General features: G+C 45.0%; 1 protein-coding gene across 1 annotated transcript in view; it reads left to right on the top strand.

Annotated features, from left to right (window-relative positions):
- EGFLAM (EGF like, fibronectin type III and laminin G domains) overlaps positions 1 to 25,072 on the top strand; it is a 212,585-nt gene that overhangs the window by 25,914 nt on the left and 161,599 nt on the right. The window lies entirely within an intron of this gene.

A 25,072-nucleotide genomic window follows, 5' to 3' on the forward strand; every position in this document is an offset into this window, starting at 1 on the left:
TCTACATAGGCACGTACTCTCCCCCCTTGAGTGACCCATCTCCCCCCTACCCTTTTTAAGCACTGTGACTTAAATAAAAGGGCTACTCTGATCACCTCTGTCATCTGTTTATTTTATACCAGGTTGCATAATCCTATCTCAGTCCTCTTCAACAACTCGTTACCAACCATAAGGCCGTACTGCTCATATCAGTGCGTTCATTGTATACTATATATATATATATATATACATATATATATATATATATATACATATATATATATAGGAATGATACAATTTTTGAGGCGCAGACTACAATAATTATTACTGAATTATTGTTGTTGTTTATTTATGCAAAGTAAGAAGGGCCTGTGACACCTTCATTAGGTTCTGTTGCCAACTCCCCCTCCCCACCCCCAACCCAAATTTTTCCCAGTGAGCGCTGGTATCTCTCTTTGTATTTCAAGCTCACCCTTTAGTGCATATATGAACATTTCGGAATTATTGGGTCCACCAAATCTTATTTCCAACAAGGGACTCATGAGGAATGTGTCATTGGCTGTATCTAGACAAGGATACTATCATAAGTTTACATAGTAATGGAACATGGATACCGAAGACGGGTAACCCTGGCCATATGGGGTACATGGAAGAGTGTCCCTAAATATGCATATCCATGCTTGGGCTAGCACTGCCACAACCAACTTTTACTTAGTACCCATGAACTTCTCCTGGCCATCAGTGTGATTGACCTGCTCGGATGGCCATTAATAAAGCTTTAGCACAATGGCAATTTCAGGATAGGTGGGAGCGGTTGGGAAACGGGCAGCAAAGTTGCACAGGGGGAGTGACACATTAGCATTCATATGATCCGTGCGTTATAGTAAAATAAGGGTTTATTTACAAGGTGTCGAGTTGTAAAGCCACACTTCTGTTTGTGTTTTTGCCCAATATTTAATAGGGCAATGCTTTTACTAGGTGTGTCTTGCTAATAAAAGCATTGCCCTTTTAAATATCGGCCAGAAACAAGACAGTTTGTAAATAACCTAACATGCTGTCTGGTCCCTGGGGACTGTGCCACCTATCAAACAGGAAACAGAGCAAAATCGGTGACAGACCTTGGGCTAGACAAATGCATTAATGGCCTCATGATGGCCAATCTGCCCCGATAAGCGCCATTTTTAATAATTTGAATGTCGACATAGTAACTACATGCCATTGGCAGTGGCATAACTAGGGTATTTGGAGCCCAGGGCAAATGTGAAAACGGAGCCCCCCCAACACACCGATATGCGCATGTGCCGAAGGCGCGCGCGGGAAAAAAATGGGCGTGGTCACTTAAAAATGGGGCGTGTCAACATGACACACCCCTTTATTTTCACGCTGAACATTCCTATCCATATGCACCTTAACCCCAGTAGTACCCCTTATACAGTACCCCCAGTATGCAGTTGTGGTCCCTCTTATGCAGGCCCATAGTAGTGCCCCTTATACAGTACCCCCAGTAGTGGCCCCCCCAAATGCAATGCCCCACGTAGTGTTCCCCTTATGCAGTGCCCCCAGTAGCAGTCCCCACAATGCAGTGCGCCCAGTAGCAGTATCCCCTTATGCAGTGCCCTTTATATGGTGCCCCCAGTAGTAGTCCGCCCCCTTTGCAGTGCCCTTTATATAGTGCCCCCAGCAGTAGTCCCCCCCCATGCAGTTTTCCCAGTAGTGGTCCCCTTATGCAGGCACCCTGTAGTGATCCCCCCTATCCAGTGCCCCCTGTAGCGGCTCTTCCTATTATTGCCCCCAGTAGTGGTCCCCCGAGTGCAGTGCCTCTAGTAGGCCCCTTTCATAATGCCCCCAGTGGTAGTTCCCCCCCAAGTAGTAGTCCCCAGTAGAGTAGGTGCTCCCAATGGTGCCCCCAGTAGTAGCCACCCCTCCCCCAGTAGAGGTCCCCCCAGTAGTAGCCACCCCTCCCCCAGTAGAGGTCCCCCCAGTAGTAGCCACCCCTCCCCCAGTAGTAGTCACCCCTCCCCCAGTAGAGGTCCCCCCGGTAGTACCTATCCCCCGTTGTGCAGATAGGTTACAAAAAAAAAAAATATATATATCTATAAAAATATACTTACCTGAATCTCTGCTCCTGCTCCTGGTCCTGATCGCAACGCCGATCCCTCCTGGGCGGGCGCGCTCAGCATTATGGGACAGACGTCATGATGTCAGTCCCATTACCCACTGCAGGAGCCGGACGGAAGTCCGGCTCTTGCAGTGGGTGCTGCAGCAGTCAATGAGAGTCTATCTGACTCTCATTGGCTGCTGTTTAACACACGCATCGCCGCCAGCGCTGGCGGCGATGCGTGTGTTATGCACAGCCTGAGCCCGCCTCCTGGGGGAGGGAACAGGCTCAGGCGTGCAGCACAGGACCGGCGCTGGAAGCCTAGCGCCGGTCCTGTGTAAATGTGTAGCGCTGACCGCACTCATTGTGGTTGGCGCTACACTGGCTAACTAGGGCGGGCGGGCCGGTACCCCCCCGCGCCGCCGGTCCAACGGCGCCCAGGGCACGAACCCCGCCCGCCCTGCCCTAGTTACGCCACTGGCCATTGGTAAGCTATTTGAGCTTGTGATTTCGATCCATTTACTCATTTTCATCAGAATATACAGTACATATTATATTACAATAAGTGATACTATACTGTATTTGTAAGAAAAACAAACCCTTTTCAGATTTTTTTTATTCCATGGTGTCGCCAAATGTGATGGAAAGTGACGGCTGATGGTCAGACGAGACATGGTTACTGTGAATGACGTGAATTCTGTTCGTGTGGGAAGAAAAATAAAATAGGAAACAAATGGGGAAATGGGGAAGAGACTCACAGGAACGTTTTATTGGTTTGTTTGTCTTCAAGTATGTCTGGAAACAAGTTTTTTAATTTCCTTTTATTCATTTCCTTTGAAGGGACAATTTACTCCCATGACTGTGCGAGAGGTCTGGCTACAATCTGCTATTTGGCGTGCCATGGTGACTTTAGGATGCCAACAAGTAATAAACTGCGCCATTCACATAATGATGCTGTCGCGGGTGCATACGGTCCACGTCTGAATCATGCCTTGACTGTTTGCCGTCTGATTGTGGCTCCTGCTCGTGACCCTGATGCCGGATAGTTTTGACCACTCTTTTGCCTGACATATTTGTACCCATACATGCCTACCCTCCCGGTTTTTCGCGGGAGGTTCCCGATTTTTCAGGTAACACCCCGCACCCCCGGAAGGGTAGACATTTCTCCCGCATTCTGCCGACTTCACTAGGAAGAATTTCCGCGGCGATCATGGGTCCCCTTAAAGGGGCGGGGCTTATTGGTCCCATTCTCCATGAATCGCAACATTTAGCCACGCCCCTATTTAAATTTAAGCCAATCGCGGCAATTTGCCAAAAAGGGGTGGGACTTAATAACGTGACCCATCAGGCCCCGCCCCCGTCACAGCCCACCTGCTTGTCCTCCCCAGGAATCTCCTGGAGAGGACAAGGAAAAGGTAAGCAAGTATGTTTGTACCTCATCTCTTTCACTAATTACTGACCCGGGATATAGTTATGATCCTGGCGGTCAGGATTCCGGCACCGGAATCCCGACACCAATCAGAATCCTGGGCCAGCCTCCTGACTGCTGACATCCCGACGGAATGTATTGGGGATAGGGGTTAGGGTTTTTAGTTAGGCACTAGGGGGAGGGTTAGGTTTAGGCTGCGGGGAGGAAGGGTTAGGTTTAGGGGTAGGGTTAGCCTACTTACCGGTAGGTGTTGGCATTGTAACCCAGTCGGGATGCCGGCATCGGGATTTTGGGCACCGGAACTTGAGTGCCAGCATTCCGTGTCCAACCCGGCTTATTCTAACACTTACTCAACACTCTTACAGCAGTAGGAGAAGACTGGTTGTATGTTACACTTCGCACCTCTGTTCTTGCTGGCGCTAATCTAGACTGACCTGGAAGGATCCCTGTTTCCCCAGCGTAAGAATGAGAGAACACTCTGCAGAAGAACAAGAATAGGGGCCACTTGTATGATTATGTGAGGACTTAGCTGCATGCAATACGATGGGAGCAAACAGGATGTGAAGAATGGATCCTTATTAGACTGTATAGTAATGTTGTGGTGCCAAATGCACCCTTATATGAAATGAGTTTCATTCATCTAATTTGCTATATCAAAAGGTAACTTAAATCCAAGGAGACTCCAATTAGGAGTTAGAATTATAGCAGCACCAATCAGCTGAAACTTATTGCATACTGCTGCACTTTGTGCTCCTAATTGGAGTCTCCTTGGATATGAGTTTGTGCGACCCACCCAGCAGAGCATTGATTACCAGTGCGCTCTGTTGGAACTGGGGGAGAGGTGATACATCCCTTATCGGATCTCTTACTAAACCAATGTGCTTGGAAGATCCATGACTGGGTTAATAGAGGGGTGACATAAATATGACAATGCAATATTTAAGTAACTATAAGAATATTGGTTTGTAAAAATAGTAAATGCAACATATTTCCATGCACAGAATTATATAATGTAGCAGATGTTTTGCTTACTTGCAATCACAGTTTTAATCTTCACTTGGCAGATGGTTAATTTTACCAATTTGACTTTATCCTTAAAGGATCGTGTTTCATTCTGCCACATTATAGCTCGGTGCTCTTTTCTGGTGCTGAAATAGGGATAATTTGCTTTATTACTGATTCATAAGCTGCATCGTAGCCAATCCTATGCTGATATACATTTCCGCTGTAAAAAATGACCTGTTTGATTACAGCTGAGACATTCACGTAAGCCTATGCAAACTCTAACAGGGTTCTCCAATATGTTCCCAAACCTTATATTAATTGTGTTCTGACCAAACTTATAACCCCTAAAATATTCCAGAAGAGATTTGTCTGCTGGGCTAATGTGCCCAGCAGCCAGATCCCCTACATTCCCGAATATCATAGAAGTATATGGAAATTACAGCATAGCAAATAATCTAAACAAATATATATTTTCAAAACTCCCTATTTAATTTTCTTCTATTTTCGCCATCCTGATATGACGATAACTGTACCTCGCAACATTTCAACTGGCCAAATTTGGATGGCACTCTACCCTTCACGGTCCTTTATTCATGACTGTCCCAGCAAAATGTGATAATAGAACAAATATTGAAGCGGTATATGTACACCTGCAAATACATCTTAAATAGGCTTCCCTGTGCATGGAGGTGGCTTGACCAGAGATAGACGGCAAATCTTTTCTGTTGACCGCTGAATATTCTTATATTGTACCAAAAATAAAAGTGTATTTACGTATATTTATGTTGTCATACTTTGCCTATTAGTTTGTCTTTATGCAATTTTAGTTCAAAAACAATTCAGAATATTACAGTTGTAGAATAAGTCAGGGGAACCTGCAGTGAGAAGGGGAACATGGTCACTTATCACTATGGTATATCCAGTGTTGCAGCTCACTGGATCACCCCTGCCCAGAGTCGGACTGGCCTGCCGGGGGCTGGGTAAATCCCCGGTGGGCCCCCTTGCTTTGAAGCACCGCTCACTATCAAGGGGGAAGGGGTCCATGCAGGGGTGGACTTGTCCCTATAATACTGCCTTTACTATTGTAATACTGCCATACTACATGGATCACTGATCGCCAGTTACTGAGTAGGCTTCGGCTGTGTGTCTGTAATGCTGAGGACAGTGCAGGTAATCAGGAAACTCTGTCCTCAGCATGGTCTGCTCAGTTGTGCTCCGATTGGCTGAATAACACATCACAGACGGTCACTCAGCCAATCGGAGCACAAACATGCCCCCATCCTATACTGCTCTGCTGTGTGAATGGAGGAAGTTGTCCGGGAGAGAGATGCGGCTGCTGGGTGCTTCTCCTCTGAGACTGGGTGGTATCTGCGGAGATTCACTCTATGTACTGTAACAGCTCCAACAAGGGGTGAGTGTAGTGTCCTGCAACCCTGGGAGTAATGTCCTGCAGTCATCATGATGTGAGTGCAATGTCCTGCAGCCCTGTTAGTGGATTGGGTACCTAACCCTCCCGCCCTAGTGCCTAACCCACACCTTCCTCCTAGTGCCTAACCCTAACCATCCCCCTAACCCCCACTGCTTACCGTCGGGATGCCGGCGGTTTGGTTGCCGGTGCCATGATTCTGACTGGTGTGGGGATTCCGCATACTTGCTTACTTTTGAAATCTAGTATCAGGGAGATTATAGTTGGTAATAGAATGCGGAACGCGGCGCGGTGTTATCGGGATGTCATTCTCTGCTCAAAGGGCGTGTCTAACTCCACCTGTGGGTGTGTCTATTGCATCTGTCATAGCCCTGTGTGGAGCAGCAGCAGAGAGCAGGGAGAACTAGAGGAGAGGGTAATTACTGTGGGCCTGATTCAGACCCGGACGCAAGTGGCCGTTCGCTCGTCCGCCGTACGAGCGAAAAAATGTAAATTCAAGCGCTCGCTCGGATGTTCGCTCGCAGCTAATCTTCCGCCCCATATTCTCACAACCCCTCCTCTAGCTAGCGAACGTTCGAAATAGCGACCGTCCGTCTCCTCTTTGGTTGCAGGGAACGCTCGCACAAGTCAAATCCGGAAGTGGCCCTGTCAGTTTTCGATTGCCTGCTATTTCATTCAGCAAACATACTTGAATCGATTAATAGCAATCACTATATTAATTAGATTAATTGTTAATCACATGTTTGCAATCCTTTTTTTTTTTTCAATGTCAATAAACTTTATTATTGTTAGTGTGTGTCATTGCTTCCGCAGAATACGTACGGTTGGACCAAGGGGATGGTTTTTCAAATTTAAACGTTTTTTTGAATGCTACTCTTGTTTTGCGTTGTTTTTCTAGCCCGATTTTTTATCTTTTTTATTAATATTTAAATTAGCTTACGCATGTCACTGCATCAAGCCTATCATAACTCACATTATATTTGTGAGGGTGTAGGTCACATGACTCATACAATAACCAATAGAATGCTTTCTGTTAATTTACAAAGTACATTAGCCAATCAAAATTTTTCTAGGACCTTTATTAAAACTGTTTTGTGTAAAAAAAATCATTGCCATCATGAGAGCCGTAGCTTTTTGTAGACGTGAGCTCCTGGTCCTCACTGATGTGATGGCCCAGAGAATCACACACCAGCCGCACCCCATCACTAACCTCCGCAAGCCCTTTTTGTGCAAAGCAATGATGACTGCACGTGTTTCAAACTCCACCCTGCTTTAAAAGCTTCCAGTCTGTTATTCTAACTAAATACGCATGACAGAGTGATCTCCAGCCTTGTCCTTGTCAACACTCTCACCTGTGTTAACGAGAGAATCACTGACATGATGTCAGCTGGTCCTTTTGTGGCAGGGCTGAAATGCAGTGGAAATGTTGTTTTTTGGGATTAAGGGCCTAACTCAGACCCGTTCGAGAGCGCTGAGCGCTCGCAAGCGGGTGGATGGTGCCCTAATGCGCAAGCGCACGACGGAGGGAGCTCCGTCGTGCACAAGCGCGAGATCCGCATAGCGACAGCCAAGCTGTCGCTATGGGTCTCGCACCACAGGGGGCGTGCTGTCGATGGTGAGTGACAGCACTGGGCTTGCAGCAGCGAGACCCTACCGCAGGGTCTCGTCGCAAGCCCGATGGTCGCGATGGTCTTGACCATCGCGACCATCTTTTTGGCCACTCGCATAAGCTGTGGGTGGTCACCCACAGCAATGCAAGCGGCCAGGAGGCCGCTCAATTTTTAGGTAGGAGGGCCCTGATTCAGAGCGAGCGCTCTGGTCAGAGCGTCCGGCTCTGAATCAGGCCCTAACTTCATTTTCATGGCAAAGAGGGACTTTGCAATTAATTGCAATTCATCTGATCACTCTTCATGACATTCTGGAGCATATGCAAATTGCCATCATAAAAACTGAAACAGCAGTCTTTGTGAAAACCAATACTTGTGTAATTCTCACAACTTTTGGCCATGGCTGTTATGTGTTATAGTATACAGGTGTTAGTACAATGTCCTGCAAACCCAGGAGTAATGTCCTGCAGTCATACTGGTAAAAAATAGAATTTCATGTAGCCTTGGGAGTGATGTCCTGCAGTGCTACTTGTTTTGCTGTGCTCAGTGTGCTCCTGGTGTAACTAGGGCAGGGCTGTCGAGGCTCGTGCACTGGGCGCAATGGGACCGGTGGCGTGTGTGGGGGGGTGCACCCGGCCACGGTACAGATCCGCCCTAGCCAGTCAGTGTACTGCGGACCGCAGTGAGTACGGTCTACACTACACAATAACACAAAAGTCACATAGCCGCCGGCGATGGGTAGTACACTCGTACTAGACGGCGGCGATGTGTGTGTTTCAGCAGCCAATGGCTGCTGCACCCACTGCCAGAGCCGAGATGGAGCTCACTCATGAGCTCCGCCTTCCGGCTCCTGCAGTGGGCGATGGGAGAGACGTCATGACGTCTCTCCCATAGTACTGAGCGGGAGGACGGAGGAGCAGACAGCGGCAGGAGCGGGATTCAGTTGTCAGTGTTTTGTGTATGCATGTCTGTGTGTATGTGTGTGTGTTATGCACTACTGGCCAGGGGCACTGTATCACTACTGGGGGCACTGAATAGGGAGGACCACTACAGGGGACACTGTATAAGGGGCACTGCATAGGGGAGATCATTACTGGGGGCACTGCATAAGGGGGACCACTACTGGGGGCACTGTATAAGGGGCACTACTGGGGGCCTGCATAATGGGGACCACTACTGGGGGCACTGTATAAGGGGCACTACTGGGGGCCTGCATAATGGAGACCACTACTGGGGGCACTGTATAAGGGGCACTACTGGGGGCCTGCATAATGGGGACCACTACTGGGGGCACTGTATAAGGGGCACTACTGGGGGCACTGCATCAGGGGGACCACTACTGAGGGGTCTGTATAAGGGGCATTGCATAAGGGTGCACTACTGCAGGCACTTCATAAGGGGCTCTGTACAGAGGGCACTACTGGGGGGGCACTGTATAAGGGTGCACAACTGAGGGCACTATATACTACTACTACATGCGGCACTGCTACTGGGGACATTGCATAAGGGGCATAATTACAGTGGGCATTGTAAGTGGGGCACTACTACTCGGGGCATAAAGGTGCATATGGAATGGAAAGGAATGTTCCCAGAGTGACGAGAAAGGTGTGTGTGTCATGTTGACACGCCCCATTTTTCAGTGCCCACCCCCTTGTGGCCTTGTGACCACGCCTACTTTTTGTGACACGCGCACAGTGCTGCTTGTGGTTATGCTGGAATTACTGGCACTAATTTTGCAATACGGCCTTTACCAAAAACTTTATATTTACTGAATACTAAAATGCTGGTATTAATGTCCTGTGTGCTGAATGATATATCATATGTATGAATTACTACATGTATGTGTTATTTATATGGTTTGTTATATTCAAAATATACTAACGGCAACATTATATTTTTTATATATTATACTGCTGGGGACACATTATATTTAAAAAAAACTAGCACATATGATTGCTATTCAAATAAAGCAACAAATATTATTATAATTACTCTGCTGAAAGGGGCACATATTATTTTAGTAGACTAAATGTACTAAGCCTTGGAGAGAGATAAAGTAGAAAGAGATAAAGTACCAACCAATCAGCTCCTGTCACTTTACAGGCTGTGTGAATAATGACCTAAGCTGATTGGTTGGTAGGCCTACTTTATCACCATCCACTGTATCTCCCTCCAAGGCTCCCATCATGCTTCCTGACATTCTGGCTGCCCCCTCCGGTAGGGAGCCGCCAGGCCGGCATAGCAGGGGGGTGCGACCGGCATAGCAGGGGGGCGCAGCTGTACATATTACCCGGCATTTGTGGGCGGAATGGGGAGAGTGGCCACACAGCCACGTCGTTTTGGCCCGGCCCCCGCTATACAATGCTGAGATTACCAGCATTGTGAGGCAGCGGGCGGGGTCATGATGACGCGATTCAGTGTGAATCACGTCATTGACCACCCCCGCTGCGGGGGTTTCTATTGTAACCGCGGGGGAGGGTCCACAGGGGTTGCCGGCCGCCAGGAGGCTTTGCTGCCTTTCCGGGGGGGGGACGGGATAGGCACTCGATTTTTGGGAGGCTCTCGGCCGAATCGGAAGGGTAAGCAAGTATGATACGTAGAACTCTAATAGGGGGTACAGATTATGGGCCTGATTCAGAAATGGACAGTATTGCCAATTTAAAGTCAAATACAGCTGGATGTGTCTGTAGGAAATAGATATATCCTAGCTGCATGCAGCCACGATGATTGCTCCTTTGGCCAGGCTGCATAAGATGTGACTTACTCAGCCTGGCCAGTTCCTGGCAGCGTGCAAGATTGGGAAATCCACCGACGCAGACACTGACCTTGTCCCTCCCGGAATACAGAGGTGACGCGCCCCTGTTTCCGGGAATGCTGGCCATCCACACAGAAGCTTACTCAGACTTTCCGTCGCAACTGTTCAGCTGAGTCCAGGAAGTCTGCGTCGCCCCCGTTTGGTAAAACGGTCCCTCTCTCCTCCCCCATTCCGCCCCTCAACCGCTGCGACTTGTCAATCATGCTGCGCCTTGGGGGATTTGCCACCGCGATTGCAGGACCTGTTCTAAATATTGGAGATGTATGCAAAGCATGCTAATAGTTGAAAATATCGGAGATGTACGAAAATATGCCAATAGTCGAAAATCTTACCCTGGCATAGTGACGCTCACTCACTGCTGCCTTCTCATCTGCGTCCGACGTCCTGTCTCAAATACTTTAGCTCTCCTGACAGGCAGAGAGGTCTCACACTGAAATCGCACTGGCTAATTTATATATATGCCGCTGAGACGGTCACACATGCCTGCTTTCACCTAACTAACCCCTGTTACCTCCCCCAAACGATGACCACATGACATTCACTTTGCGAATGATTCCGATGTGCGTATGTAATTGCAAAGAGATTGCGACGCGTGCACAGTGCAAATTACATGCATCCTCAATGGCAAATAATCGCCCGATCTGTGTAAATCGCTGAATCAGGCACAGACTATTGAAGAGCCAGTAACTGTGCATCTTGGTAAAACCATGCTGCACTGCAGGCAGGAGAAGATTTTAAATGTGGAGAGAGATGTAGATTTGGGAGGGGCGTGTCCAAACTGACATCTAAATTGCAGTGTAATAATAAAGTTGTCCAGCATTTGTAGGCTACATACACAGGCAGGTCTGTATTTGCACCCCTTGCGTTTGTCCCAGTACACAGTTAGTTGCTCTATCTTACGCTGGACCTGATTCACTATGTACCACAACTGCAATTGCGATTGGGATCTCATGCAAACTCATTGTGATCGCTGTCCCATCGCAGCACAGCACAAGGACGCCCACTTTACTCAGCACACATAAGTACTGTTTAGCAAAACTGCGTTAACCATCGGTACAATCCAGTACCATCGCAGCCTCACGCACACTCGCACAAGCCCTGACCTTACTCAGAAATTGCTAACTTCCGCTACCTCAGACTGCGTTCGGCCAACCCCCTCCCCACGTTACCACCCACAAACGGCACCCTCTGTCAATCACTCTGTGATGGGTCTGCGTAGTCACTGCAATTGCAGTTCCCATCGCAGCGGCCGGTTTGCGCACGTGCATTGCGATGCGTACGCATGCCCAGTACTAAACAATTGGCAGATTGCGTGCATAATCGCAGTTGCGTGCAGTAGTGAATCAGGCCCTCTATTTCCAAATCTGAATCAGGCCCTAAATTGGGCTTGGGAATCTGAGGCTCCATAATATTATGCCGCGTCCTTTGAGGGAAGGCCACGCCCCTCAAGTTGACGACCACACCTACCCAATGGCTGGTCACACCCTTTCTGTGGGCCTTTGCCATTGCAATTTCCTGGTGGCCCTTAATGCCCCAAGCCGACACTGACCTTGCCCATCCGCTGAGAATATCCTGTGAAAGCCGCATTCACTAGTGTAGTGACAGGTGTGCACGACGCCCGATCCCTGCTTCTATGATGTTTTCCAGCCTGATTGGCACTGTTCTGCCTAAATCAGGGCAGATAGGAGGTATGAATGTAGTGCTATGGTCAGCTGTAAACTCTTAATGGGCGATGAAAAAAAACACACCCATTTTAATCAGCAATACTGCTTTTTGTTAAGACCAGCTAAACTTAAAGGGGCAATATCCAACACGTTATTAAGCTGGCAACACTCAAAACACTTGTGATTTAATGTCCCTCATGCTTGAATGTCAATCTTCGGGCTTACTTTGATAAATATGCCTGTAAATCTGTTCATTTCTGGCTGAGTATAAACTACTGCAATTGTGTTTTTGTACCAGTGGGATTCTTGCTGTTAGTCGTTATTTAAGATACAAGCTATTTATAAAGACAATAAATGGAGTGACTCACTCGTTCTATATTACAGTTACATGGCCCTGTAGATCCAGTAATCCGGCAGCAATTGCCTCGTTACGCCTCTGGTCCTCTGTGGGTTTAAAAAAAGTGCGGATTACTAAAATGACACCTTCATTTAGATTTTAAAAACCAACTAAAAATTCAGACTATACCAAAAAAAAACATCACCAAAACATGTCCAAAACAAAAGGAATGCAAAAAGAAAAGATTTAAAACAAATAAGGGCCCAAAAAGAAGAAAAAAAATCAAAAAGGTTTTCTCTACATTCCTCTAACAGCAAGGTACAAATATTCTACTTTGCCATGTTTTTCCAGTGATATCCATCTTTCATCCATATGAGACCTCTACAGTTCATGTTTACTTAATGCACTGACCACAACGAAAGCCATTTGCCTTTACATTATCGTTTATACTTAAATACCGAAGAAGCCACTATGCCTAACAAACGGAGTAAGCTATCCACTCTTGCGCCTCCAATCAAATTTGTACCCCAGAAAACCGCCGATTCATTGCCTGCGGGACGATCTTCACTGACAAACAAAACCGCTCCTTGCCCCACAGATACTCTTGATCCAACTACTGACGCTCCGTTGACAGTCCGTACACTCCATCAAATGCTTCAGGCGTTCCGTACGGACCTTACCTCCGACTTTCAAGTCTCCATTAAACAGCTTACCAGTGAAGTGACCGGTATTGGGGATCGTACGAATAATCTGGAGACTAAGATGCAGGAATTAGTTTCTTCTCACAATGACCTGCTGACATCCCATAACTCTGTCTTAACGGAGTTGGTTGCTGTTAAAGATAAATTGGCGGACCTCGAAGATCGATCCAGGAGGAATAATATTAAAATCAGAGGCATCCCGGAATCCATACTTAATGCCGATCTCCAGACCTTTGCTCTGAATATATTTTAAAAATTGCTGCCCTCCGTGGAAGCTCGCGATTTGCTGATTGATCGCATCCATCGCTTACCAAAGCCCCGATCAGCTCCGGCAGGTTCCTCTAGAGATGTCCTTCTACGGCTTCATTTCTTCCACATCAAAGAAGATATATTGAGGGCTGCCCGTGAATCGGAGGATGCGGAAGTCCTTAATAACCTTCAATTATTTCCTGATCTTTTGGTTCACACTATTAATAAACGAAGAACATTTCAACCTCTCACGAAAGCACTCCGGGGACAATGATATTCAGTACAGATGGGGTTTCCCGGTAAAGCTTTTGGTGCGTAAGGATGGCTCCACGTTTATTATTTCCTCCTTGGAAGCTGGCGCCAAATTATTGGCTGATTGGGAAATACCTGTCTCGATCCCTGCATCCTCCCAGAGTCCTCTTCTCCAACCGGAATGGTCCCGAGTGGGATGAAGCAGTTTCGTTTTGGTCTGATACGACTTCTTTAACATCTCCTGGTTCCCTACTGGCTAAGAGTGGCTCAATATTGGGCCATTATGGAACACTTTAGCATTTACTACAATCAAGTTTCTCCCTCGAGAACATTGTTATTTTTGTATATCTAGTTTTGGTTTATCAAAGTGAACATTCTTTGTTGCATTTAGTATGATGCGAGTGCTCCCGGTATAAGGTTTGTTATAACTTACAATTTCTGATTAATGTTTTGCTTAAAGTAAATGGTTTTCAGAATTATGACCATAGTTTTCTCCCTCTCCTCTTCCTCCTTCTAAACTACAGTCTTTACTATGATCATTTTTCTGTATTTGGGATAGGAGAGGGATGGTAAAAGCGATTTTTTGGTCTTTGTTATGCTATGTTTTATAATAGGTCTCGGGGATGAGGAATGACACAGTCCTCCCCCACATGTTAACTATTTTGCCGTATTGTTTTTTCACGGCAACTACTAAGGCTCGATATACTGGGCCTTTTGGGTTCTATATTCTCTATATGTGTTTTTGCTTTATGTGTTATGTTTTTTTTCTCCCCATTTATCCTCCTTTTTTTTCTTTTTCTCTGTGCTCTATTTTCTTTTTCTTTTTTTTTTCCGTTATATGACAGGTACATTTGGGACATTTTTATTTACACAATGCTTTACTACACCTAATGGTTAAAGTCCTTTCATTGAATGTCATGGTACTCAATTCTCCTCATAAGAGACGTCTAGCCCTTTCTACATTCCATCAGCATGGGGCCAATGTTGTGGCTCTTCAGGAGACGCATTTCTCATCTTTAGCTCCCCCCATATTTAGGGACCATAGATATCCTTTATGCTACACAGCTAATAGTCCCCTTAAACGTAATGGTGTTGCCATATTGTTCCATGCTAATACCCCATTTATTTTACAAAGAAAGATAGAGGATGGGAACGGTAGATTTCTTATTCTTATTGGTAAAATTGAAGAGACTCTTGTCACCCTGGTTTCCCTCTATGCCCCTAATTCGCGCCAGATTCCCTTTTTACGAGAAACTTTTGAGGAAATATCTAAAGTTAGACAGGGAGCACTTATTGTGCTGGGCGACTTTAATTTAGTCCTAGACCCTAAAATAGACAGATCTTCTCCACAGGGTCTTTCCTCCACCCCTCGTGATACAGGCCCCTCATTAGCCTTTAAGAAATTGCTGGCAGAGTATGACTTATATGATGCCTGGCGCACCCTAGGTTATCATCTGACTTCTAACCGTCCCTGGCGTCTTCCTGAGTATCAATTAAAAAACCCGGAGATCTTGAAGGCCCTTACTGACTCCCTTATGTTATATACTCAGACGAACTCTCCCTCTGACACCTCTGTTTTTACACATTGGTGCGCCTTAAAAGCGGTACTCCGTGGTACTTCTATCCAAAAGGGAGCTCAAATTAAGGCTCGCTCTTGCGAATTACAGAATGGCTTAGAATCTACTTTACGGTCCTTGGAGTCCCAAAACCAGCTTCGCCCTACTAGAGTGCTTCGTAAACAACTCCAAGAAGTTAGATTACAGCTTCAGAAACTTTTTTTGTCACGAATGCAAGCGGCTTTTACCCGACTACGCCATAAATTCTATACGGCAGGTAATAAAGCCTCTCGTCTTTTAGCACGTAAGCTTCGTGGGCGCCAGGCTCGCAACAGAATCAAGTGCCTCTTAACCCCCTCTGGCTCCAAATGCCTTAACCCCCTTGATATCGCAAATTTATTTTCAGACTACTATGCAAAATTATATAATTTGTGTGATGACTCCTCAATTCCTCAGCCTTCGGGTAATGTTATTTCCTCCTTTCTGGACGACTTATCTTTCCCTACTTTAGATGTGGATGGCCTGGTGTCCCTGAATGCCCCCTGGTCTTTGAGGGAAATTCGGGAAGTAATCCAGAATTTGCCCAGGGGCAAAGCCCCCGGTCCTGACGGTTTCTCCAATTCTTTCTACTCTGTATTCACTAAGACCTTGTCCCCGATTCTTTTAAATTTATTCACAGAAGCTTCTGATAAAGGTTCTTTCCCAGCCGAAATGGTAGAAGCACAAATTGTCACCATTCCAAAACCTGGTAAGGACCCCTCAGTGTGTGCAAACTATAGACCCATTGCGCTCCTTAACACGGACGTAAAATTTTTTGCTAAACTGATAGCCAATCGACTGAATCCATTGCTCCCACAATTGATTCATCCTGACCAGGTGGGTTTTGTTCATGGGTGACAGGCTCCCGATAACACCCGCAGGGTTTTAGATTTGGTTGAATGGGTGACGTCTAAAAAGCTGCATCTCCTCCTCCTTTCTCTTGACGCTGAAAAAGCGTTTGACCGGCTACATTGGGACTACATGCGCCAGGTGTTGTGTAGATTTGGAATCCAGGGTGACATCCTTCGGTCTATTAATGCCCTTTATTCTGGCCCCTCTGCCCGTGTGTTTAGTAACGGGTTTCTCTCCTTACCTTTCCCAATTTCTAATGGTACCAGACAGGGGTGTCCTCTCTCCCCTCTGATATATGTGTTGGCCATCGAACCCCTTGCCCAAAAAATCCGTCAATCTCCTGAGTTCCCAGGGCTTTCCATTCATAATACCTCCCACAAATTGTGTCTGTTTGCAGATGATGTTTTGCTGTTTGTGACTGACCCGGAGATCTCGTTGCTTCCTCTTTACACTATTTTAGATAATTATAGTGCTGCTTCCTTCTACAAACTGAATGTTACGAAAACTGAAGCGTTACCTATTAATATTGCACCTTTATCTTTATGTTCTTTAAAGAGACGTTTTCCATTTGTTTGGAAAAATTCTTCTATATCCTATTTAGGAATCAACATACCATCCTCTATTAATGCTGTATTTAGTGAGAATTATGTTCCCCTCCTGACCCAATTATCTTCCCTGGCCACTGCTTGGATGAGTCATGAGATCTCCTGGTTGGGTCGCATAGCGGCATTCAAAATGATGTTATTACCAAGACTGATGTATTTATTCCGTGCCATTCCCTATGTTACTCCCCGCAAATTTTTGCAGCAGATGCGCCGCCTGATGATTTCCTATGTGTGGAGGGGTAAACCCTCTAGAATGGCTTATAGCCGTATGGTTCGATCTAAATCTCAGGGTGGCCTTAACCTACCCGATCTGAATAGATCTAAATGTAGCGTACTAGTTTGCAAAATAGTACGCTACATTTAGAGTTAAGACATGATTTTACACAGAAAAAAACACAGTAGATCGCAAAATAGTACGCTACTTTTAGAGTTAAGACATGATTTTACACAGAAAAAACACACATTACTTAGCGAAACATATGCTAAGACCAACACATCTAATTTGTTAATTAATAAAACCAAAAACACTTACCAAAAACAGACAAATATCCCAAAGTTAGAAAAGGTCACTTGGTCACTGCCAAAATAACTGTTAAAAAAATTTTTTAAAAAGTTGAAAACAATTTAATACTAAATATTTAGGGGAATTATTGAAATACTTACTCAAAAATATAAAGAAAAATAGCAAAAAAAAATGCAAAAATGCTAACGAAAACAAACAAAGTAATAAAAAAACGCTCCTTCTCAAAAATACAAACTACTCCTTCACGAACCAACAAACCACGAACAAACCACTACACCGAAAAACCTCTAACAATCCAAAAATGCCACCTCGAATGGAGTCACACCAAGCCATAAATAGGCTTTATTTTCCCGCTCAAATTAAGGACGGACAATAGTAACGCACAAGGAATGATGCAGCCGAATAATGCTGACGCATGTATAAAAACGTCACTGAAGGCCAAAATCGGTCTGCTACATTGAGAAAAGACAATGAGTACAGAGCAGCATACTAGCCAAGAGGCGCCATGTAATTATTTAATAAATTATGTGAAAATGCTTATGTTTAACATTACATTTTTAAACATTTAACTTTTAAAATTTTTCAACCATTTTAAAAAAAGGTGTGGAGGATGCCATGGAAGAGGCTGCTGGGCCTAGTAGGCAAACTAGGGCCAAAAAAAAAAGGCAGCCACAATTCACAAGGAAGGAGATGGAGGTTTTGGTGCAAATGTGCAATGACAACCTGGCACAGGCAACCCAGAGATGGAAACTGTGGGACGACATAGCCAGTGCTGTCAATGGGGTGGGTGAGTTTGAACGTTCAACCCGGGAGGTCAAACGCCGGTACGTAAAAACTACATTTGACTAAAAAATGGTTACAGGTCCAAATACTGCAGTAATGATGCCAACTTTTTAACCAACAGATGGAGCAACTTCAAATATCGGCTTAAACAAAAAATGGCTGATAGGGCTAGGCATGCAGGGGGAACAGGTGGGGGTCCCATCCCTGTGTCACTTGAGCTCACGGATTTGGAGGAGCTGGCCCAGGGGTGTGTGCAGGATGAGGAGGTGTTTGGCGTGTCGAACATGGATACTGACATGCCAGACTTTGCGGCTCCTCATGTTGCCTCAGGTAAATGTTGTAATGTTAACAACTCAGAAATGTGTTTTGTAAAATATCTCGATTTGAATTGTAATCTTTTCTCTTTTTTCTCACAGAGACACAGGTGGATGAGTCTGCTCCAGAGGTGAGCTTTGGCCGCGGAATTTCTTCTGGCTCTGCAGGGGAGGAAGCAGTAGATCCGGCTGGGGACCCTGTGGCAGACAGTCCAGGGCATTCCCCCTCGCAGGCAGTGGCCCTCCTCACTGATCTCAATGTTAAAACGAATCAGCACACCGAGATTCTGCTGAGGATGGACGCCAATCTGCTACGGGTGGCGGATGCCCTGGAGGCAAATACTGCGGCCAACGTGAGAATTGCAAATGCCCTGGCGGAAAATACTGGGGCAAACGTAAGAATTGCAAATGCCCTGGAGCAGCTCGTTCGCCAGCACATGTTGGAGCCGGCCTCCATCCCTGCCGGAACATCAAAACCCTCCACCTCTAGCACAACAACACCCATCCCTCCAAATGTGCCTGGTCCTATGCCTAGTCCAGAGGCAACAACATCTGCCTCTGGCCAGGCCAGCCGAAGGAGCTCCCAAGCACGTTCCGGCTCCCTCCAACCCACGGCCAGAAGGCCTAAAAGGCGATGACAGCACTGGCTAATTACCCCACAATCCATCTCTGTGTTTGGCCCATATTCCTTCATGACAACAACCTCCTTTCTTGTGAATTGTTTTTTTTGTTTTTTTTTAAAGTTCAAATGCCACTTATTTTGTGTGTGTGTGTGTGGCCCAAATCATTTTTAAAATTTGTTACCTTATTAAAAATATGTTTATGGCAAAAAAAACAAAAAAAATGGACACAATCATTTAATAAAATTATGATAAAAATCTGCAAAATTCTATGGTTGATTTATTCCAAAACTAGTTAAAAGGTAATCCCTCAAACAAACTTAGAAACAATACAACGGAATGTATGCCCAGAAAACGCCTCGACACGCCTGCGTTTTTCCATCTCCACCCCCGTCACCACCCCAAAACGGACAATTCTGTCAATCACATTTGACATGTCACTTCCTGTTCGCTGTGTCTACGATCGACTGAAAAATGACCGCAATCAGACGTACGCACATGCGCACTGTTACACCGATGCATGCGTGGTTGTACAACATCGACTGACTACGAACGAGCGGCCGCTTACGAGCGGCTCTGAATCAGGCCCTAAGTCGGTATTGGTTGTGTAGGGATCGTTAAAAAGCTTAACGTGCTAATAATTAGCTATTTTGCGTCGTGCACTGTTTAACATCGCGTGTATGTGTTAATGTGAATGCAGGGAAAACAGCACTAATTTGCTACTTTTTAGTGCTGTTCATATTTAAGTCTGTGGTGATTTTATTGTGTTGGAAAGTCATTTTTATGTATGCAAGACACCATCGGTATGAGTTTGGGGAAGATTGTTAAAAAGCTGGCCATGCTACTTATTAGCAATTTTGCATTGTGTTTTGTGTACTATGTGGTTTTGACAAAATGGCGCTGCGTGACCTATTACTAAGATGGAGTCTTGTTATTCGCAAGATGGTGTCGTTCCAATCTAATTTTAAACTGATTCTGTCTCAGCCAATTATCCAGCTTCGACAGTCCACCCTTTGATAGCAACCAACATGCTATCATACACTGGTCTTACATTTATTTTAGGCTTACATTTTGACATATCATTTAATGTTATTATGGGATGGCACAAGGTGGTTCTTAATCCATCAATAATGTGTCTCTAGGAGGTGACATAAAACTACCATTATACGCACACCGCGGATCTTGGAAGATCATGGGAAAGGTGTGGGGATGCACCTATCCTATGAAGGAAGTCTTGAGGGGGATTAGAGACTTACATTATTTGAGGTGTTTTAAAAATAAAATTGTAATAATACATTTTGTGCATGTCTAAATAAAATACATTATATGATGGTATTTCCTAGTTCAGGGTTGTAATGCAGTTCTACATTTACCTCAGTATTCATATTGTCATTACTGACCACCATCATAATTTCGTTCTTCAGGTTTACCTTATCTTTACATTTTCCACATTTCAACACAGTAGGAACACACCTGACACATATTCCAATTACTATGATGACAAGCAGTATGAGGAGCAGGAGTTTACCTATGCTTGCGATCATTTCCTGGACCTACTCTCCTAGACCTGAGAACCATTTCCCTGGGTTCAACCATGAAACCCATTCCTCTACCTTCTCCTCTACATCAGCCACTGAAGCATTATGGTTCATCCGAAATTCCCATTTTAGCTGCAGAATTTCATCCATCTTCCGGTCTATCACCTCCTCGGGGTCGCTGGTATCATTTGTGACATAAGTGCAACACTTCACTCCAAATTGGGTGGCCAAAGTTACGCAGTACCCTCCAGTGATAGCTGTTAAATAATTTAACACTAGTCTGTGTTGCACCAGCTCTTTCTTGTACGCTTGCAATTCCCTACCTGTATACCTGAAGGTGTCATCATACATCTCGGTTATATTATCTATCAATTTAGCAAGATTTTGGATATATCTAAAATTTTATGTACCCCGAGCGATCCTGGTGGGATCCAATGCTACTAAAACTTGAAAGCCAGTTGTCTCACTAAGTAACTGAGTGGCTTTATGCACATCACCAGGTATCATACTTCTTTTGCCTCTGTGTTCATACTGCGTGTGAAGATATGGTGATGGTGTGTTTTTATGAACACCAAGCATTTCAACATGTGTGAAGGTCATAACTACTGGAAGTATTCTTCCCAAATAACATAACAATTATGGTACTAAGATTGGTTAGACACTCCCATGATTTGGCATAGTACTCCTCCTCTCAACTCCACTTCATTGATATCACTATCAGCTCCCCTCTCCATCCTCTGTCCTCCATCACAGAAACTGGATATCCCCAAACAGATCATCACGACAGAAACTCTGGAAGAAATAACTAGGATGACCACAGCAGACCACTCCATTGCTGGAAGCACTGATCTACACATTTCTTTAGCTCAGGTATCTCACCGCACCTTTTAACCCTCCCGGAACAGGCTTGCAATCGACAGATTCACGTTATCTGCCTCGACTCCGCCCCATATCTCCACCGGTTGGTTGACCTTTCTACAGTGAGTGGAATGGACCCAGGTATCTCTCTCGGCCACCTTCAGCAACACCTGATACGGACCTTCCCACCGATCTACCAGACAACCTGAGCGTAAGAATTTTTGGATCATAACAAATTCTCCAGATTTGACATCTAGACAATTTGCATCTCGCATATCAGGTGACAACAATTTCAGTTTCTGCTGCTACTGTTTTAACTGCTTACTCATTGATATAAGATACTTTACAGTTACCTCGTTGTTAACTTTCGAATCTTCCTGCGGACTTATAATCAAATGAGGTTGTCTACCAAACAGTATTTCAAAGGGGGACAGATTTAGAGGGGGCCTGGGGGTGGTCCTGGTGCTACTATTACTCATCAACTTACACATGCTTCTGGATGACCACACCTGTGAAATGAGTATCCCTATACTCTAGGGATACCGTATCTGCATACGACCTTCTGTACAATTGAACCCTGTTTTTATTAGCTACTGCTCTAGGTAGTGTCTCAGCCCCTGGGTTTGGACAGTTTCTCAAGTACTTGACCTTAGTCTGGCATGGCTGCAATTTTTCCTTAGCAACCTTGTGTCCTGTGTGTGAGAGATGAAGCACAACAGTTTAGTATCATTTAAACAGGGCATAAATGAAACAGGGCACAACAATAAATCATCCTTATATTATATCAGAACAGATCCATTGGCAGGTTGAAAAGATTGTAAACAGTCATATAAGGCCTGGGAGAAGATACTGGGGTTGTCTATGAACCCATGGGACACTCATGTCCATGTGTGGTGTACACCTTCCCCTATGTGAAAGCAAAAAGATACTGACAGGGTGTTAGGAAACAGGGAAGAAAGCAGAACAGAGATTGGGTATCAGTTACATCAATTACCATTACCGGTTTTTCCCTAGTACTTCCCGTCAACCTGTCTATCTGTAGACCACAGGTATGACCCGACTCCTAGCGTTGGCTTACACTCTCCAATAAAGCATTAACGGCCACAATTGGAGCTGGTGCCTGTTGGACATTTGCTGGTCTCTGTGTATATCCTTTATGGTGATATCCAGGTGCTCCCTGATTAGGGGATCCTATCCTCTTCACGGTACAGTTCTTACTTAAATGTCCTAGCTGGTTGCAATTATAACACTTTCGTGGGTTGGATGAAGGAAAAGATCATTGAGTAGGTTGAGCAGGAGAGAAAGGTGGTGGGTATGGGTAAGGATATTGAGGGAAAGGATATTGAGGGAGATATGGAGTTTGTGGGTAGTATGGGGACCTGTGGTTGTGTATGATAAGTGGGGTAGGGCTGTGTTTGCAGTGGTGTGGGATTAGTGAGGACGTGTAACTGTTCAGGTGGAGGTGTGGATGTGGGTGCAGGTGTGTCGGTTGGCTGTGATGTTACCGTCATTCCTCCTAGAGCTTGAATACTGACAACCATTAGTTTCTCGCTCTGGGTCTCTCTCTTTTTAGAGATGTTTTTGTCATGTTCTATGGCGGATTCTATGAGGGTATCTATTGTGACTCCCCTCCAGCCAGACTGTGAGGTCTAAACCCGAGTCTTTAGGTTCTCTTTAAGACCATCCATGAGTATAGTGACAATCATTCCCCTGTGGTGAGAGCTATCTTTAATATCTTCTATCCCAGTGTACTGGGTGATAGCCTGCAGAGCCTGGTCAAAATAATCTTTGGCAAATTCACTCTCCTTTTGTTCTATGGTGAAAATTTGTTCCAGTTAACTACTACTGGAAAATATACCCCCAATTGAGTTACAATGCGGGAAATATTTCCTTGATTAATTTCATCTGTTAAGGGAACATCTCCATCCAATACACAATCCGTGATAAATTTTGTCACGTTGGTATTGCATGGTAGACAAGCCCTTAACACCACTCACCAATCTTTGTTGGTTGGCTCGTGAGAACTACCCAAAATTTCTCAAAAATCTTTGACATTTGGCTAATTCCTTTTTGGGATTGGGGAAATCATTCATTATGGAATTTAGCTCCGCTCTTGTCCAAGGACAATGCATTACTACTTCCCTTGTGGGCACTACACCGTTCACATCCGCATTCCCATTCGGAACAGTTATTGACCGGATGGGATGCAGACCAGCCGCACTGCTACTTTTGACCTTATTACCTGACTGGGGGTTTAGTCTGTTACTGGTACGTATAGGGTGCAGTTGATGTTAACACTTCCTGTACTATCACTAATGGAGATGGCGGCACCACTTGTGATTGTCGTTGTGGAGCATCTAACATGTGTACAGCATGGGAAATGGCATACATAACAATAGGCTCATCATCCACATCATAAACATTTTCCTTATGGTTACTTAAGAGAGGGTACATATTACTTGTTACATTTTTATGGATATTTTTGGTAACTATACTTGCACCTCCATCCACATAAGGTGGGGGAGGTGATCGTGAACCACTGGCAATACCTTCCGCAATGCTACCTTGCTGCACATGTGTGCTATTTCGCGGCTCGCACGCATTGCAATTTAGCGCCGTGGGTGTACTTTCTAGTAATGCGTTCGCAACGCTAGTTTGCGTCGCTTGCACATTTTTAAACCATGCATCCGCTTCATGCTGCCACAGTTTTAAACATTCGTAATATTTTGCATCCTTATCAAAACTACCAATTCTGGGAAACGGTCTAACACTCTTCATCGTTATCTTAAGCCATACGTCACAATACCTTATTGCATAAGCACCGTACGTAGAATGCATAATACGATGGGCCAATCCAAGCGACGCTTCCATTAGCAGCACATCATTGTCTAACATCTCTATTGTTTGCGTGGCTTCCATTTTGGGACAACTCCTACGTTTTTCAATAAAGATTTAAACTGGTGAAAGACAGTCAAGATACTTTCACTTATCTGCGGACGCCTTGGAAAAAGGGTGTATCCACGAACCCTATGGAAGACCTCTAGATGCTTCCACTCACCAATGGAAGAAAGCCGCTTCCACGCAGCAATCCCTTTTTGACTACTTTCCAACTGCTAGGGGGCAGCAAAGTACCCTTTGTTTTCCAGTTAATTTCGTCCACTCTCTCACCAGTTCACAATCACAGTTTAGCCAAAACTATGTGGTTCAATTATAGTGCTCAAATAAGCCTAACAGATTATCACACACTGATTACTGAATACTATAATCACACTGGGAGCCGAACTCTAACAAAAATAACAACCCATACACCTGCCTTGTGTAAAGTAAACGGTAAGCTGCTACCGAGTCACTAGGTCAACTCATTCGCCTAGCACTTAAGGGTCCTACGATACCCTTAACATTTAGGTCCTGTGTTACACCCTAAACAAATACTCACAGTTACACACTTTTTTTCCTGCGCAGAAAAATACACGTTAACCCAGTTATTGGCAACAATTGATAAAGTAATCTCAATGGCTTTGTTTTAAAACATGTGGCAGCAAGACCGGAAATACGTATACACTATTGTACGACTAGTCGTATACACAATAATGTGACCACTACACAACCGTATGACTGTTACCCTTAACTGCGTACGCAAAAATGCGTATCTACTGCGTACGCAAAAATGGGACCCAGCCGTGTACGCAATACTGCGGTACACGGCATGCAATTCTATCAACAAAGGAAAACATGCAATTCTATCAACAAAGGAAAATGAACTTTTTACTTTCTTGTCCCTGGATTCTAGTCAGCGTACCTTAACTCACATGATAACAGATA

Source organism: Taudactylus pleione, unplaced genomic scaffold (assembly GCF_031769625.1).
Source record: "Taudactylus pleione unplaced genomic scaffold, aTauple2 ptg001915l, whole genome shotgun sequence".
NCBI classification, from domain to species: Eukaryota; Metazoa; Chordata; class Amphibia; order Anura; family Myobatrachidae; genus Taudactylus; species Taudactylus pleione.